General features: G+C 42.2%; 1 long non-coding RNA gene across 5 annotated transcripts in view; it reads left to right on the forward strand.

Moving 5' to 3' along the window:
* The window catches only part of LOC103555097 (uncharacterized), a 363041-nt gene that overhangs the window by 273795 nt on the left and 71324 nt on the right, over positions 1 to 17922 (forward strand). For all 5 annotated transcript variants that reach the window (XR_011529647.1, XR_011529644.1, XR_011529643.1 and 2 more), the window contains one exon: positions 6511 to 6716. This is a non-coding gene — a long non-coding RNA (uncharacterized lncRNA). The remainder of the gene's footprint in view (positions 1 to 6510; positions 6717 to 17922) is intronic.

Genomic DNA, 17922 nt, shown 5'->3' on the forward strand with positions numbered 1-17922 from the left:
ACAGAGAAATCCTAAAGTTTCATGGAATGCCAACGTCACTTATAGGAAGTAATTTCAAGGTATTTTTCGAATTTATTTTGTTATTTAAATGCTGAGCTTCTGGCTTCTGTTATTCTCACTATTGACGCTGAATTTTAAAGAGTTTTTCCTTGTTGATCCAGCTACGTTAGCATTACGTTGGGCATTGGGTACTGTTGGGGGAGTGAGGGAGAGAGAAACATGGCCACCCACGTTTCCTATAACATTCTCCACACCACCATGGTGTTGACGGAAGGATTCACTAGGACCTCATGTAATGGATAAGGACTGAATATCCTCGTGTAATGGATAATGGTGGGGCTGAGGCTGTTTCCAGTCTCTGGCAGCTGTTGATAAAGCTTTTAATGCTGTTTCTAGCACCCTCCTTCTGAAACTCCATTCTGACGATTTGGCCCAGTAGAACCATAATGACATGTGTGTTCTGTGTTGTCAACTCTGGATTATCATAGGATCATGGAAGATTGAATCCAAAGTTATTCCTCTTCTACTCATATTTGAAATAGAATCACATGGAAAATTGCATTTCATCAATAAATCCTTGGTTGCTTTCTTCTCTACCTTTTAATAGTTATGTTTAGGAGCGTTTCCGCCTCTAAATTTTGAAATAAAGTAGCAAATAAGTACGTCTTAGATAAAATTAGCCAAATGAGAACAATTGATGCAGAGAAATGTTAGGAGAATCAAAAAATACAATTAATTTGATTGTTGGTTGTGAACGCCTTCAATTAAAATCTATTCTTCATAAATACAGGTTGAAACATCAGTTTTTAATGAACGTTGTGATGCTTACCAAGGATCGTGTGCCAGATGCTTGTATAATTCTTGTAAACTCAGATTTAGACTGCAATCAGGGAAAACGGGAGAAAAGTTAAGAGTAAGTGTAAAATAAATCCTTCACTATCTTAAGAACAGTACTGCATTTAGTCCAAACTCTACTTTAAAAAGTAGCCAAAGGGGGCCAGCCCAGTTGCACAGTGGTTAAGTGCGCACGTTCCACTTCAGTGGCCCAGGGTTCGGTGGTTGGGATCTTGGGTGTGGACATGGCACCGCTTGGCAAGCCATGCTGTGGTAGGCGTCCCACATATAAAGTAGAGGAAGATGGGCACGGATGTTAGCTCAGGGCCAGTCTTCCTCAGCAGAAAGAGGAGGAGTGGCAGCAGATGTTAGCTCAGGGCTAATCTTCCTAAAAAAAAAAAAAAAGTAGCTAAAGCTGAGTCTTTCAGGAGAATCGATTTTTTCAGGACTGAATGCTTCCAGCTTGCCTTTTAGTATGGCCTGTTCCATTTTCCTATCACCCTAAATGGTCAAGAGTTCCTCTGCATCCAAGTGGAATCTTTAAAATTTAAACTATGCTCAGAAAGTGTCTGTGCACGTGCGCACGTGTGTATATGTTGCTATTTTCCTTTGGTTTGTTTGTATCTGGTCCTCTTGGAGATTTTTGAAATAATCAAAAAACGCTTATGTCATAGACAATGTTTACTGTCTTTAAACAATAGTTTACTTTTTGTTTTTAAATGGGAGACGTGGTGTTGGAGCGTGTATTTGACAAACAGGATAGACAGCATGAGCTTGAGTATGGGACTGGAATCCTACTGATTAGATTCAAGTCTTGGCTCCACCACATACCAAGGATGTAATTTTGGGTCACTTAGCTTCTCTGTGCCTTGGTTTCTCCTTATATAAAATGCCGTTGGTGATAATAGTACCAACTGCTTATGGTTTTTGTGCATATTTAAGAGCTTAGAACAGTACTAGATATGTAATCAGTATTAAATAAATGTGGGCCATTATTGCTAAATAAATTAGAACAAATAAATGGTAGACATTATTTTTAGATTTTATTCTTTGAAAAAATGATTTCTCTCTTACTTTTGGTGGGTTACTGCAGGAGGGGGTGGAAATGAGACAGGAGGGCAGTGTAAAGTTTTTTATTTGTAGTAGGATCGCTGAGACATTTTTAACTGGAAGATAAGGCTTAATGGTTAAATGTGTTTATGTATATGCAGAAACCATATCATTTCCCCCCCAATTAATGACAAGCTCCAGAACCCTCTGTCTGTCTGTGCAGCTGTGGAAATGACTCCTAGCTTTGTGTTCTCTGCCAGAAGCTTGACAACAACCCAAGAGAATATTTGGTTTTCCTTCCAAGTTTGAGAACCTTCTGTGGCTCTTTGACACTGAAGCTCTCAGTGTGTAGGGTCCTGAGAAACCATACACATGTATGTCAGTGGTTGTTATTGCAGTTGTCAATGGCAAGCGGAGACAGGCACTAAAAATACCAGACCCTCCGTACCTGTTGGAGACATTGTTTGTTTTTTCTTTTTTGTCATGGTGTTATGTGATTAAAATGAAGTTATTAGTTAACCATAACTTATTCACATAGTTAAATTCCATAGACTTCTATTTAATGTCATTACGGAGCATAAAATTGACAGTTTGATATTTTAGGATGGCTCTTGCTTGTTAGATGTTTGTCTTTGAAATATTTCGAGAATTATGTTCCCTGTATAAGTTCAACCTTACCTCTGAAGTACTTCCAAGTTCTTTGGTTTAGAATTTTTCCTCATAGTTTGCCACTAAAATCAGAAGCTGTGATGTGTGTTTGAGACATTCCAAAATCTTTTCATCCCGTAGCCTCTGAATTCTTTCTCTGAAGGGTTTCTCTAAGCCTATATTTATTATTTCAACTTCCTTCCAGAGTGATGACTTCTTACCCTCCGTCTTCAGTCTACGGGGCTCGCATTGACTCTGATCCCTACAGAAGATATTTCATCTGGGTTATACCATCAAATTCAGAATCATTTCTCAAACTACGTCCACCTTCTTCCTTCCCAGTGCCTTATTTGTTGATACCCTTACCCTTCTGATTACTGAGGTGTAATCCCAGGTAATTTTTAACCTTTCCCAATTCCTTATCTTCTTTATTCACGCAGTTACTGAAACTTTTAAATTCTTTATTAGTTCTCTTTTTTCCCAGCCATCTCTCTTTCAGCTTTTTCCTTCTACCCTGGTCGGGAACTCATAGCTTCATGCTCAGATAGCAGTAACAGCCTCCTGACTAGTCTCTAAGACACAGGAATTCTGTTCTCTCTTCCCCACGTAGCTTTCTGGTTAAAGCCCGTATTGTCTCTTTCTCTCCTGATTTAAGACTTACAGTGCTTCTGAGTAAAGCTTGGCCTCAGTCAGCTCGTCATCACTTGGGCCAACCACCAGTTGCTCTTAACATCTTCTACTCTACAGCAAGAATTTACTTTTTATGCTTAGTGTCATAACTTCTATCACATCGGAGTCATTCTGAACTTTTATCGTTCCAATCCTTTGGAATCTCCTTCACCCATATTTTCACTCATGTATCTTTTGCCCATTCCTTATGAGCTTCAGCTCGTGTCTTCCCACTCTCCTTCATATATACCCCTCGCTTCAAGGCTCATAACCCTTATTTTCTCTCTCTCATTTCTTGCCTTGTATGAATACTTAACCGTTACCTGCACATTTTTTATATTTCCATTTTATGTTTTCCATGTTTATATTTCTGTATTTTGTATTTTCCATTTAATCGGTTTTCACTCCCTAAGGGCAAATATTATTACTTACATTTACATTTCCCCTCAGTATGGTTTATATACTAGGCACTAAATTTAAAAAAAGTAGAATGAGTCCATGGTCAAAACTTGGGGGACTCAACATATGCACCGCACTGCTATGGATCAGATGAGTTTTTTTGTTGTTGTTTTAAAGATATGCTTTTTTTGTGTGTGTGAGGAAGATTGGCTCTGAGCTACCATCTGTTGCCAATCTCCCTCTTTTTTTTTTCCTCTCCAAACCTCCAGTACATAGCTGTATATCCTAGTTGTAAGTTCTTCTAGTTCTTCTATGTGGGATGCTGCCACACCATGGCTTGATGAGCAGTGTGTAGGTCTGTGCCCAGGATCCAAACCAGTGAACCCTGGGCCACCAAAGTGGAGTGCACGAACTTAACCACTACACCACCAGGCCAGCCCCAGAACCTTATTTATCTTAACATACACAATTGCTTGAGGATAGGGATTATATCACAGTCCTTTGCGTTATACCTTGCTGCCTTCCCATGCTGTCACCCCTACCAGACTATCTAGTCTGGAATTTCATGTACTTGGATGTCTGTTTCCTTACTTAGGTTAGGAAAATTTTCAGCTATTATTTTTTCAAATATATTTTCTGCCCCTTTGTCTCTCTCTTCTCCTTCTGGGACACCTATAATACAAATGTTAGTGCACTTGATTTTGTCCCAGAGTTCCCTTAGACTGTTCTCATTCTGTCTAATGCTTTTTTCTTTTTTCTGTTCAGCTTGGGTAATTTCCTCTAGTCTTTCTTCCAGTTCACTGGTCTGTTTTTCTGTATCCTCTACTCTGCTATTGAGTCCCTCTAGTGAATTTTTCATTTCCAGTATTCTTCATTTATGATTGGTTCTTTTTTATATTTTCCAATTCTTTGTTGATGCGCTCACTGTGTTCATCCAGTCTTCTTCCAATATCTGTGAGCATCTTTATGAGTTTTTGTTTGAACTCTTTGTTGGGTAGGTCGCTTATTTCTGTTCCATTTAGTCCTTTTTCTGGGGTTTTGTCCTGTTCCCTTGCTTGGAATGTATTCTTTTCTCTCCTCGTTATGCCTCTTTCTCTGTGCTTATTTCTATGTATTAGGTGATACAGCTATGTCTCCTGATCTTGGAGAAGTGGCCTTAAGTAAGAGATGCCTTTTGAGGCCCAGCAGTGTGCTTCCCTCTCGTCACCAATCCAAATGATCTAGGAGTGACCCCTTTTTGGGCTACTTATGTCCTTCTGTTGTGGCAGGGTTTCTCTTAATGCAGGTACCCAGAGAGTCTAGTCTTTCCTTCCCTGGCCAGCTGAGTATAAATCTGGTTTGGGGAGCCTCAGCACCATTGGCTACAAGGTCTAACAGCACACTCTTGTCGCAGTTTTCCTTTTAGTTGGGTAGGTAGCCAGTGTAGCTGGTTGCTAGGCTCAGGGTCTTACATTTGCGATAGGCCTCAGGCCTACAAGGCTGTTGTCAGTTCTCTTAGGAGTGCAGCTGAGTGGGGCTGGCCCTAGGCATGGGAGCACTCAATTGTTTCAGGTTTTGGAAGATGGAGCTGATCCTTTTATGGCTATTCATGAAGCACAGGTCTTCTGCTGCTGATAAGCCTCACCCCCCCACAGGGCCACACACACAGTCAACACAGTCTGGTCTGAACACTCTTTGCTGCCCTCTGGAGTGTACCCCAATGCCCCACTGCAGAGGCCCCCTCCTCTCCACCAATGGCTCCCACAGTTCACGTGGTCCTCACACAGGCCCTGGCCCACAGAGGTAGACACACTCACCTGCCTGTAGAGGATCAAGGCACCCAGTCAATGCAGGGCGACAAGTAGCCTAAGGGCTTGCTATTGGGTGTGGCCAGTCCCTAGGGTGGGCTGCCTGCCCTGGCTGAACTGGATTAAATCTGTGCTCTAGTGGGTGTGGCAGACCCCTGAGCTAACAGGCCAGGGGAAGAACTTCAATGGCGTCTGTTTGTCTGTGTCAGCACACCTGAACTAGGTGATAATAATGGCCACTACCAATGTCTCGGTCTCCAGAGAGGTCTCTCCTCTCACCGAGATGCACCCAGAGCCTACCAGGTGAGGCTCTTTTCACCAAAGGACCCTCAGCCTTCTTTCTGGTGATTTTAGGTTGCTGAGACAGGTGAGTTTGTGCGTGGGCCCTTTAAGACCCAGGTCTTTTTGGCTTTCATCTGATAGCTTTTCTGGGGGTATCCCTGCTGCAGTTAACAGCCAGCAAAGCCAGATAGTAAGACCGCCGTCTCAGTTGTGCTGAGTCTGAAGGATGCTTATAGCAGTATCGGCCCCGCTCTGGACCTCACTCCTCCAGGGAGGGCTGTGTACCTTAGGGTGTCTCCCGCCTGGCTGGCTGAGAAACTCCGCTGCTCCTGAAGGTGGCTTTTTTCTCTCCAGAAGGAATTTCTACCTCTTCTGCCTTAGTCAGGACTGTCCCTTGTTGTGGGGGTTCTTTTTATCCAGTTTTCAGTTTTCTATCCAGGGTAATTTTCCCAAAAATAGTTGTAACCTCTTGTGTTCATGGGAGGAGATGAGTTCAGAGTCTGCCTATGCAGCCATGTTGACAAGATCTCTCTCTACTCTGGATTTGCAGATGTTCCTCTCTCTAAGCCATTTCCACGTTTTAGCTAGCACCAGTCATCATAGATCACATGCTAGATGGGGTAGCTGCTTGCATCTTGCCATAGAGCACTGAACACCTGAGCATTTTGGTGAAGAGGAATATAGAATCTATAGCTGTAGGGCACAAATGAGTCTTTTTTTGCATCTGATTAACATACATTTTCTTCCTCATGTAAATCTGTGTCTTTATTAATATTTTTCCTCATCTCTTTTCCCAGGTGGTCCATATTAGTGAACATACTGTTTTTTTTTCTCTTCGTAGGATCTGCATTGACTGCTCCAGCAGTGGCTAACTTGATGTCCTCTGCAAATTTAAAAAGCGTGCCACCTTTTCCATCATCGGGTCATCCCTGAGGTCATCACGGAACATCCTTCTCAACTGTCCATGATCCGTGGGTAGCTGTTCTCTGTTGTCCATTTCACCAGATGTCCTCAAAACTAACAGACAGAAAAGGGAAATGGTTAATGGTAGGTCCTTTTTTTCTTCTTCTTAGAAAATTTCTAATTTGCTTTTAAGTGCTGCCAATGCAAGATTTTTCTTATGAGTGGGTGGGATGAGTATAGTTCAAAAATATTGTTCTTAGGATATGAACGTTTCAGGAATCTTTTTTGGATCCCTTTCATAGTGATGGATCAGGAAGAAGAAGATGAAAGAGCCCATTACAGATAACTTTTTCAAACATTCAAACAGTTCTGACATTCTAAATTTCAAATCCTAGCGTTCCACTGGCTTCTGGCTGTCACCCCTAGCATGACCTACCCATACCTTAAGCCAGAGACAAACTCATTCTGTCTGCTCTACTCTTTCTCATTTGAGTTTTGTATTTCAAAGGTTGGTGTTGTCATTTACCTTCTGCCCCTATGCCCTACCAATTACTCATTCCCTATTCTAATCACTTGCCATGTCCTCCAAATATTTTTCTAGTCCCTCACCATTTTCCATTCTTATGTCTGGCCTCGATCATCTCCAACCTTGGCTGATTCATTCACCTTCTTACTGGGCTATACAGTCTACTGTGGATACCTTACCCTGCCCCCACCCATCTGAAATGGATCCCATTGAGTTATTTCCCTTATTGACTAAAGAGCACATTTCAAGCTTTTTAGCATTTCATGCCCCATCTGTCTCATTTCCATAATCTCACATCTAGATCCACTGATGTCCTTGATTTGATGGTCGAGTCATGATCTAGTTCCTGAGTTAGTCCCAATCAAGCCAGTGTGCATGGAAATGTTTGCCATCCCTTCTTGCCTCTTCCAGGATATCCAATGGACACTTGAAATTAAGCAGCTATCCTAGACCAGAAATTTGGTGGCCCATTGATGACCTCTGAGTTCCTGTATCTCTCCAATTGCCCCTACTGCTATTCAGAGCCAGCTTCCTTTCCCCATGTGTCATGATTTGGTGGCCGTGATTTGCATTTCTTCCACCCATCTTGTATTGGCCTAGTCTGGGCTTTTACCTGGGTCCCATGACCTAAATTTTGACCAGTTTCTCAGTTTAGTAATGTAGCCTTCCTCTGAGGCTTCAGCCTGGACTTCAACTTTTTCGTGATAGTTGAAGTGCCTTCCATCTGAGTTATTCTCATCAAGACTGGTGATCGTGATGGCGAAGAGCATGTGGGGGATGACTCTTTGCTCACTGTGTGTTAGTTTCCTATCACTACTGTGACAAATTGCCACAATCTTCGTAGCTTAAAACAACAGAAATTTAGGTGTTCACAGGACCACACTCCTGCCAAAGGCCTGGGGGAGAATCTGTTCCTTGTCTTTTCCAGCTCCTGGTGCCTGCTGACATTCCTTGGCTTGTGGCTGCATCACTCCAGTCTCTACCTCCATGGTCACCTTGCCTTTTCCTCTTCTCTCTCTAGTCAAATCTCCTCCTGCCTCACTCTTATTAGCATGGTGCTGACTGCATTTAGGACTCAACTGGATAATCCAGAATGATCTCCCCGTCTCAAGATCCTTCATTTAATTGCATCTGCAGAGTCTTTGCCATAGGAGGTAACATTTACAAATTCCCAGGATTTGCCTTTGGAGGCCATTATTTGGAATACTGTGCTGTGTTTTGCCCACCTAATGTGGGCCTGCTCCTTCTCCTGGCAACCCTGGTCCTGACCATTCCTGAGTCATGGTTAAGCTTGCCAAGCCCTTTGGCTTCTCTGCCTCCTGATCCACCTCCCCCACACCTAGAGAATTGGCCTCAGCCATGCTCTCAGTTTCCCTGGAGTCTGTCTCATGCTGGGGGCCAGCACCACCTCCCCTGCTCCAGTCCATTGTGCCTCGGTCTTATACCTATATTGAGTAGTTATAGAAATTGTCAAGTTCCTTTTCAAAAATATGTTGTGAACTGCCTCCCTCTCTCCCACAAAGACCTTGAAATTCAGGCCCTCCCAGATTGTCTCTGTGGTGCTTCACTTAACTAGGACGTATCTAGACATGCCGTGGGCTGTGGGCTGCTGTTTACTTATCTAGGATGCCCTTTCCCCGTCTTCTGTATTTGGTGACGTGTTGTTCGTTTTGGAAGGTTCTGTTCAAGGGTCAGATTCTCTGAAACTCTCCTGAACCCCTCCCTTCTCTCCCATTCCATGAGGAATTCATTTCTTCTTCCCTCTATTCTTCCTCAGCACTCTGTTTATACTTGTTTCCAGCTCTTACCACATTCTATTCTACTTTATTGTGTCTCTACCTCCTCCGAGCTAGACTTTGAGGTTTGTGAAAGCCAGGAATAGGATATTACTCATCTTTTTTATTTTAACCTGACATGTGACCCACAGTAAGTGCTTGATATAATCATATATAAAATAATATGTTTAATTCAAATTTCAAACTTTTCATACTTCAGAATATCTCTGGGTATATAAATATTTAATACGCTTCTCCCAATTTCCTTATGAACCCCAAAGTAGTTGTTTTCTTTAGGTGGCTATGTACAGGCCATTTTGGCTTTTGTTCCAGTACAAATTGATGAAAAATACTCTATGTATTCTCTGCATAAATTTTATTCAGTGTGAGGGGATCATTACACTTACCTGCCTAGGAAACCAATTTACTTTAACGTGAGATTTTACTAAACCTGAAAAACTACCAGAGTAATGTTGTCACTTGTCTTCTTGTAGATCAAGACCTTGAAGCAAAGAATTTGGAATTTTACCTGTCAGAATTGCGTTCTTTCGAGTTATTGGCGATCTGTCAAAACAGGACTGTTTTTTTCCCTCTCCCTGGATGTTTTTTCTTGTCTGAGTAGATCTGAATTTCAGAGTTCTTTCCTCCCCCTTTTCATTGGAAGGTGAGGACAGAATTGCCCCCCGCCTCCCTGATCGTTAGTGTTGTGCCCTGTGAGGTGTCTGCCATGTTGCATTGCTGGTGTCCATTTCCTATTTCTAGATCCTTGAGCCTCTTAGGAGTTTTGTAGAAGGTGCTGGTATTTTATTACATTGCATGTCTTCTGTTCATGAGGAACTCACAGGGCTTTGAGGATTTTCCTTTTTGATATCTAATCTTCTAGCAGCTCTCTGAGGTAGGGTGGCGTGAAGTGTTATCTCCATTTTGCAGTTATAACAGAGGCAGGGCACAACTTGATGTAGGCCCTACAGCACATCAAGGGCCGAGTGGAAGATGTCTCTCCAGTCTTTCAACTTCTCTTTCAGTGATCTAGATGCCAGATGACTTCATTTTAATTTTGTGTGTGTGTGTGTGTGTGTGTGTGTAAGGAAGATTGGCTCTGAGCTAACATCTGTGCCAATCTTTCTCTATTTTATATGTGGGATGCCACCACAGCATGGTTTGATGAGCGGTGTGTGGGTCTTCGCCCAGGATCTGAACCCATGAACCCCGGCTGTTGAAGTGGAACATGCAAACTTAACCACGATGCTACTGGGCCGGCCCCTTAATTTTAATTTTTAACATCTATACTCATTTTGATTTTGCATGAACTATTATTGTCAGCACTCATGGTAACCAGTGCTGCAATTTTAGTATTAATTTTTCTATCTTTTGTATCCCTTCTCATTTGTGACACACATACTCACTTGTGTGTTACGATCAAAAATTTTATATTCTTTCAAAAGAATCTATACACAAAACTGGGTTCTGCAAAGGGGTTATTTGGTCTGGGGACTACATGCAAATATATGAGACTTCTGCATTATCAACTTATCTGATACCTTTTTTTTTTTTGGAGGAAGATTGGCCCTGAGCTAACATCTGTGCCCATCTTCCTCCACTTTGTATGTGGGATGCTTACCGCAGCATGGCTTGATAAAGCAGTGCCATGTCCGCACCCGGGATCCGAACCTGCGAACCCCAGGCTGCCCAAGCGGAATCTGTGAACTTAACCACTGCCCCACTGGGCGGCTGCTTATCTGATACTTTATGACTAACTTTCTTGTCAGTCAAACATACCATATAGATATTAGCTGTAGATGGGAAAAACATTTAAAAATATAACCTGTGACAACCTGGAAATGTAAGAAATACTATAACATTGGACAGCAGGTAGTCATTAATAAGTGAAATAATTGTTTTTTCTTTAGATTATTCTTCCATGCAAGTGACAGTGTCCCCAAAGTGAGCTCATACTGTAACTTTCATATACTTTTCCTAAAATGTTAAGATGATTTTTTTCACTCAGAGGACAGTTAATACATTTGCAGTAAAATTTTAAATTCAAAAAAATGTAAGTTGATCAAACAGAGTTGCCTGAGTCTTGAAAGGGACTGTTTCAAAGAGCTCTGTGTCTGCGGTGAGGGTGGGTGGCAAGGCTTCTTTCTTCTTTCTGACCGAATTTGGAATGTCCCTCTCTTTGGCCAAGTGGCATTAATTAGACTGTTGCTCCTAGAGCACTAAGAACTGCCTGTCAGGGAAATTTCCGCAGTTTCTGCGTTCTCGGAGGCACCGTTTCAGTTTATGGCTGTGGGTTGGTGGTGAGGCAGGCTCTGACACAGCTGCCTTCGGAATCAGCCTCGAGACCTCCGTGTGATTTTCCTAAGCCCCGGGAGGGGATTTAGAGCACCTGGTGGGGAGATGCAACTTGCCACCCTCCACTCTGTCAGCCTCTCCTCCCACCCCCTTGCGCTTCTAAGCACCACCCAGCTGCAGTGTTTTTGCCCTGAAACCATTTGGAGCGGCTGGAATGGAGGCCACCCAGAGTTTCTCTGAGCAGCTGTGGCTGCAGGTCTCCGCTTGGCCAGAGCACGGAAGGTTCTCACTTATCTGCACTGAACACGGGTGGCCATGATCCCTTAGGATAATGCAATTTCTCACTGTCTGGGGGTGGAAGCGTATTGTTTGAATACGCTTTCCAGCTTGTTGTTTGAAGTAGTTTTGTAAGGCTTCCGGCTTTTGCTGACTCACAGACACACACACAGAAAAATTCCCTCCTTCTTCCCCTCCTCCACTTCTCCCCTTCTCTCACTAAAAGGCTTTTGAAATGACTAAGAAGATAACAAATCTCCTGGCCAGGGGCTAACAGCTTAAATAGTAAGTAGATGGAACTGCTTACACAGGTCCACAGAGCCTGGAAAACTTCATCTAGTCGTTTTAGTTCCTTGCTAACTCTTTTCCCTTTTCTGTTCCTGTCTTCCCTCTAAACATTCTGGGCTGAGCCACAAGCCTCAATGTGGCTCGCATATGATGGCAGAGGCCTGCTTCACCCTGGGGGACTTTTGCAGATGAGAACAAGTTGAAGGATGCCGTTTTTGTTTGCCTGGAAGAAAATTGCCATTTCTAATGAACATTTTGTGAAGAAGGCTTCTTCACTTAACTCTCTCCCTTGTGCTGAACTGTAATTAAAAGGAATGAAGAACTTGATTCCCGGTGCGTGCACCTGGGCTCTCTGTGGAGTCTGTCTTAGCAATATGCCGGGACCGTGGACTGGCAGCTGATGGATTTCGAAAGCAGAAAATCAAGCTTCTTTACAATAGAAGCTTATAGCTTTAGAAACCGCATGGAGAGAAGTACTATAATTTTGCAAGATTTGGCAGGCATCAATGACCCAGTAGCCACAGTGACAGAGGCTGAAAACGTAGAAAGTCAGCTTTCCTTCTTAATTACTTTTAAACTTTGTTAGCACATTTTCAAGGTCAAACAACAGTTTCAATACTTCATTGTAGTGATATTTTTTTCTTGTGATAAAATCATGTTCTTAGGTTGTTTTAGCATCAAATAAACCTTTTTACAATTGGGGGAAAATTGAAAGAGTGTGTACACAGCATTCCTACCTGGTAGCATGTGTAAACTTTTTGTAATTAGCAACATGTACTGGAAAATTCCAAATATATTAGGTGGCCTATTTTGCGCCGGTCACTACTTGCCCAACTTCGAAAGTCACTTAACTGATAACATACACCTTTCTCAATGATATTTTAGACTGATATCAAGATGCAAAAATAATCTCAGTCCTTTATTGTATGAAAATCCTGTCAAAGGGCCAGAGAACAAAATTTTCTCATGTTTTACAGCACAGCTCCCCAGAGCCCCTGGGTTAATTTGTTCTTAAAAACTTCCAAAAGGGATTCAGTTCTTTAGCTCCCCATCAGTGTCTGGACTGTCTTAAAGCAAGTTGCAGCCTGATGCAGACACTCTGTCAGTTTCTAGGCAATGGAAAGTTCTGGAAAGTAGGTCATTTTCCCCCGTGGTAGGTGTGGTAGTTTGAGATGGTGTGTGTGTGTGTGTGTGTGTGGTGTTTGTGTTGACATATACATATATTGCTCCTAGTACAAAAATCAGGAAGCTTTCCATTTCCCTAAGGCTTGTCTGCAGTGCTTGTGCCTGGAATGTAGACTATGGTAAATAGAGGCGGTCTCTGTCTGGAAATGCTGGTCATCTTTGCTTGAGTTAGATCTCTTGTTCCAGGCCTGAAGGGATAAAGACAGGGTATTTTCCAGCTTGCCTTGGAGCCCCTGAGCCTTTACAGGTTGACAGAGGTAGCTGCCTTCCTCTGTGTGTAGAATCTTGCCTCCAGCCCCCCACAGTGTGGGCAGAGGGAGGTGGGAGATAAATTATTCAGCCTCTGTTAAATGTCAGGCACTGTGTTGGGTGCTGGACATACATTTCACTGAATCTATACCACAACCTTGGAAAGGAAGTATTTTTTATAAATGAGGCAATGTAGAGCTTTGGAGCTCAGACGTTGGAGCCGGACTGGCAGGATTTGAAGCATAACTTTGCCACCTTCAACGTATGTGACTGCTCAGTGCCTCAGTTTCCCTATTTGTAAAGCAGGGATAATAACAGAACCAACCTCAACTGTTTGTTATTGGGATTAAATAAATTGAGAATTGTAAAGTGCTTAGAAGAGTACCTCCATACAGTACTACATAAAAGTGTTAAAGGGAATAGGAACAGAGGTTAATTAACTTGCCCAGTTTGTGTAAGGATGTAGCTGGAACAAGATTTGATCTTGGATCTGTTGGCTTGAAAAAGGTGATTTTTTTTCACCTCAGTAGCCATCAGGCTTATTTCTTTTCTTCCTATTAGAGTTTGAATTGGTGTCCTGAGTCCGTTTTCTTTATTCCTCCCCATCTTGACCAACGGGCGTGGGTTTGTGGTCCCTCTGTCACTCTGGTTTTCCCTTTTGCTTGCTCTTGTAGAGACATCCTAGGGCCCATGACTCAGAGCTTAAACATTTGAGTCTGTCCACGAAGGCAGGTAATAACAACGCCTTTCTCCAAAAGACTTTGGGGTTGAACTGGCCAGTTGCATGGTCAATCTTTTAGGATGGAATTAATGATCCTTTGTTGTTTCTTATTGTTATTTTACATGTTGCTTCTTTTCCTCCCTCAAAAACAGAAGCATCTTGCAAGCAGATTCTGTGTCATATGCTTCGCATTGTACTCGCCCCAAGCAGTCGACTCTGCTGGGTATGTAAGTAGCAACTGATGGGTATTTGAATTGGGGAAGGAGAGCACCATATTTAATGGCTTTTTCCTGTCTCTAAGCATAAAATGCCATGGGACAGCATTTTTCCTTTTCATAGTGGCAAGATCAAGAGTTTATAGTCTGGGTTTCGGGAGCTTTCACATGTCCTTTGCTTCGTCTGGCAATTTCTGCTGGGATTTTTGGTTCGAAGCTTGTCTCCCTCTATCTTAGGTGTCCAAATATTGTGGAATTGGCTTAAACCTGTGTATCTCACGCCAACTTTCCTTCTTTACACTCTCTTAAGAAATGCTGCTAAAGATGGAGAAGATATTTACACAGTCGTTAGGTGTAACGATGAGGAACATAACATTTGGTCTCCAGTAAGGAAAATAGAGAAGAGATTTGATTACTTTTGCTTGAGTCCCACCTAACTCACCTACACATATCCAGTTTGTTTTGGACAGGAGTTTTCAATAATGTTAAAACTTATGTAAACTGCAGTGGGGTTTTTCACTAAGGATGCAGGGTCTTTAAGGCAAGACAACACTATTAATAGAATGTGGATGTGTGTGGTTTATTTTTGTTTTCAAAATGGAAATGTTTCTTTGGGGTTTTGGCATGCTCTTTGATATGTTGAAAGATGAGAAAACATCATTCGAGAAACTCAGCACTTATACCATATTAGGAAATTTACAGTGCCTCGGATTTCACATTTAATGTTTTAATTGCCTGGTTTGGTAATAGAAAAATTTCAAGCTTCTCTCTTTTATTTAGAGTTACCACCACTTTCACCCCCCTCTCCAGTGGTGGGCTGTTGCCAGCTTCTACTTCCTGCCCCAGCCCCAGCGTGAATGGAGCGTTTGCCCTGAGAAAGTTGTTCACCATATGTCATTTTAAATGAATGTCATGTTGACTTCTGACATACTGGTTTTTCGTTTTTTGTGATACCACACATGCAGTTGTTTCCTACGGTGCTTGTAAATATCCTCAAAGTGCAACTAAAATTGAGTTTTATGTTTGAAACTTCTAAGTTGTCTTTGAATAGAGGGTGCTACTCAGAACATTATATAAAGTACAGAAGAAATCAAAGAAAACTCTGCATCTTGGTCTGGGGGCAGTATTTAAGAGGCATGCCTCCACATTATAAAAGACAGACAGGCACATAGACACACACACAGATGGAGAGAGAGAGAGATGGAGAAGGGGGGAGGGAGAGAGGAAGAGAGATGGAGGGAGAGACATGGAGATGGAAATGGGGAGAGAGAGACACACATAGAGGGAAATAGCGAGAAGAGCGGAGAAGAGAAGAAAGAGAGTTGGGTTGAATATTCTGTGGAGTTTAGGCCTTCTGGAAAAATCAAGACCCAAAATAAAGTTGACATTTACTTTTCTTATAAATACCTTTTTATGAGAAAACAATGATAAAAGGACTTCTAAAAGTTATTTCTTGTGGACAATAAAATGTGGAGGGAACAATCCTGTACATCATCTTTAGTGTCACACACACTCGCAAGATTTAGAAGGGAAATGTGCTTTTCTCTGGAGAATGGAGGCCGTCTCACCAGGCAGCTGAGAGTGGGGATTATGTTCACTTTCCATGGACAGCTCTCTTGAAATATTTCCAATTAAAATGTTTATTTCATTTTTCCATATCCAAATATAATTTTAATTATATAGTAATCAATGCATGTTGTAGAAAATTTGAAAAATACATAAAAACCTCCAGAAGAAAATAAAAATAACCTATAATTATATAACCCAGAGAGAATCTGGATATATTTCCTTTTACTATTTATTTCTATGTACTTATGTCTATAGGCATTTTTATATAAGTGGGATCTCACTGTGTAAACATTTTGAGTTCTGACTTTCTTCCTGTAACAATAAAATAAACATGATATTTAATGGTCAGATTGTAATTCTTGATCACAGTTTATTTCACAAGTTCCTTATGGATTTTCTGCTGTAGCAGTTGGGTCAGTGGCAGTGATGGCGGTTTATCGGGTTAGGTTAGCGATGCAGGAAAGAGCATGGAGAACTGGATGCTCAGCAAAATGTCATTGATTGATCACTTTGCTGGTACTTCTCCCCTCTTGTCCCCGTTTCTTCTATCTTATTGTTGGTTTTCTTCATCAGGATAAAGAATCACTTGGTATACTCATTTTGGAAACCATGTTCCCCACTGGCCCCCCTCTCTCTGACACATTATCCTGTGCCCTTGTCATGCTGTGTCACATTCAGCTACCACAGAAGCTTGAAGTCTTCTGAAACTGAGTTGCTAGCTAGTTTTCTCCTATCAGCTCTCACTGGATATTTTTGTTTGCTTGGTAGCCTAATTAGTGTTATTTTCTAACTCTTAACATGCTTCCTACCTCTCACCTTCTCTCCTAAATCCCCACATTTTATGACCCAGACCAGGCTCTTCTGATTATGTGAGATCCTCCCCACATTTTAGAAAGGGGACCTGGCATATTTGTTTGAAGAATTTAGAGAGAAAGCGCTGAATAGTGAAATATGGGCCCTTAGTGCACCAGGAGATCAGGAGGAGAGAGAGAGAGATGTGAGCTGGTTACTCAAGAAAGGCTTTACAGATGGGGGTGAGATTTATTATGGATGTTAAAGGATGAGGTAGGATTTATATGGGGCACTGGGAACAAGAGGGTATTAACGATTGGAACAACAATAAGCAAAGGCCCCAAAACTAGTAGTAGTCATGGTAGTATTTAGTGGAAATGAACATGATAGATAAGCGGAAAGCTGAAGGTAATAAGAATGGCTAGGCCCAAAATGGGCAAGAAGGGGACGTAATTATCTCCCAGGAAGAAGTCAGTCTATGCTATCTGTATGTGGAAGCCCACCATGAATTTCTATAGCCCTTGCTAGACCTGTTATCTGCTTTTCTTCTTCAGATTCCTGACTGGTGCTGCTTCTGCAGTAATTATGTCACCTCTTTTTTCTCTCTTATTTATCCTCCTCCTGGAAATGCCATGATATACAGACTTATTAAAATTTTCATGAAGAGTTTCCCAAATACTATCTCATTTGATGCTTAAAATAATCTTGGGCAGGTGTTGTTACACCAATTTAAAAGTAGGATATGAGGTTCACTGGGGTTAAATAACTCTTCTGAAGCCCTGAGACTAACAAGCAGGAGAACCGGACCCGGAGGCTGGGGCCCAGATGTGGTCGGTGCTCTTTGTGGTCAGTCATGCCATGCCTGCCATTTAGGCCCGCTCTATTCATTCGTGTGTTCATTCACTCATTTGTTAAGTTTTGGTAAATCTCGATTGACCACCTCCTCTGTGCTGGGCCCCAAGTTAAGACAAAGGTGAGCAAGGCACACTTCTTGTTCCCCCTTCCCATTGGATGGGGTCGTAGCCGCGAAGCTGGCAGTTCATGTCTTAGATGGCGATGGTGTGACAGGGAACCCATGAGTGCTGTGGCTGCGCCTGGAAGGACTTTCAGACTGAAATTGTGCCAGGGACTAAGACTTCCTGGAGGAAGTGATGCCTGAAAGGAGGTATTGGGGAAGGGTTAAGTGTTCTTGGCAGGGATCAGTAACATGAAGGGCCAAAGGTGAGAGTGGGTAATGGTGAATTTGGGAAATTAAAAATTGTTGAATTTGCCTGGGATGTGGAATGCAAATTGGAGAATGGCAGAAGATGAAACTAAAGAGGTAGGTAGAGGCCAAATCCTCTGTGATTTTGGAAACCACGATTTGAGATTTGGACTTCTCAGAGCACAATGAAGAACCATTTGAAAGGTTTGGAGCCTGAGTGACATGATCAACGTTGAAGTACAGAAAGATTTCTCT

Source organism: Equus przewalskii, chromosome 19, assembly GCF_037783145.1.
Source record: "Equus przewalskii isolate Varuska chromosome 19, EquPr2, whole genome shotgun sequence".
NCBI classification, from domain to species: domain Eukaryota; kingdom Metazoa; phylum Chordata; class Mammalia; order Perissodactyla; family Equidae; genus Equus; species Equus przewalskii.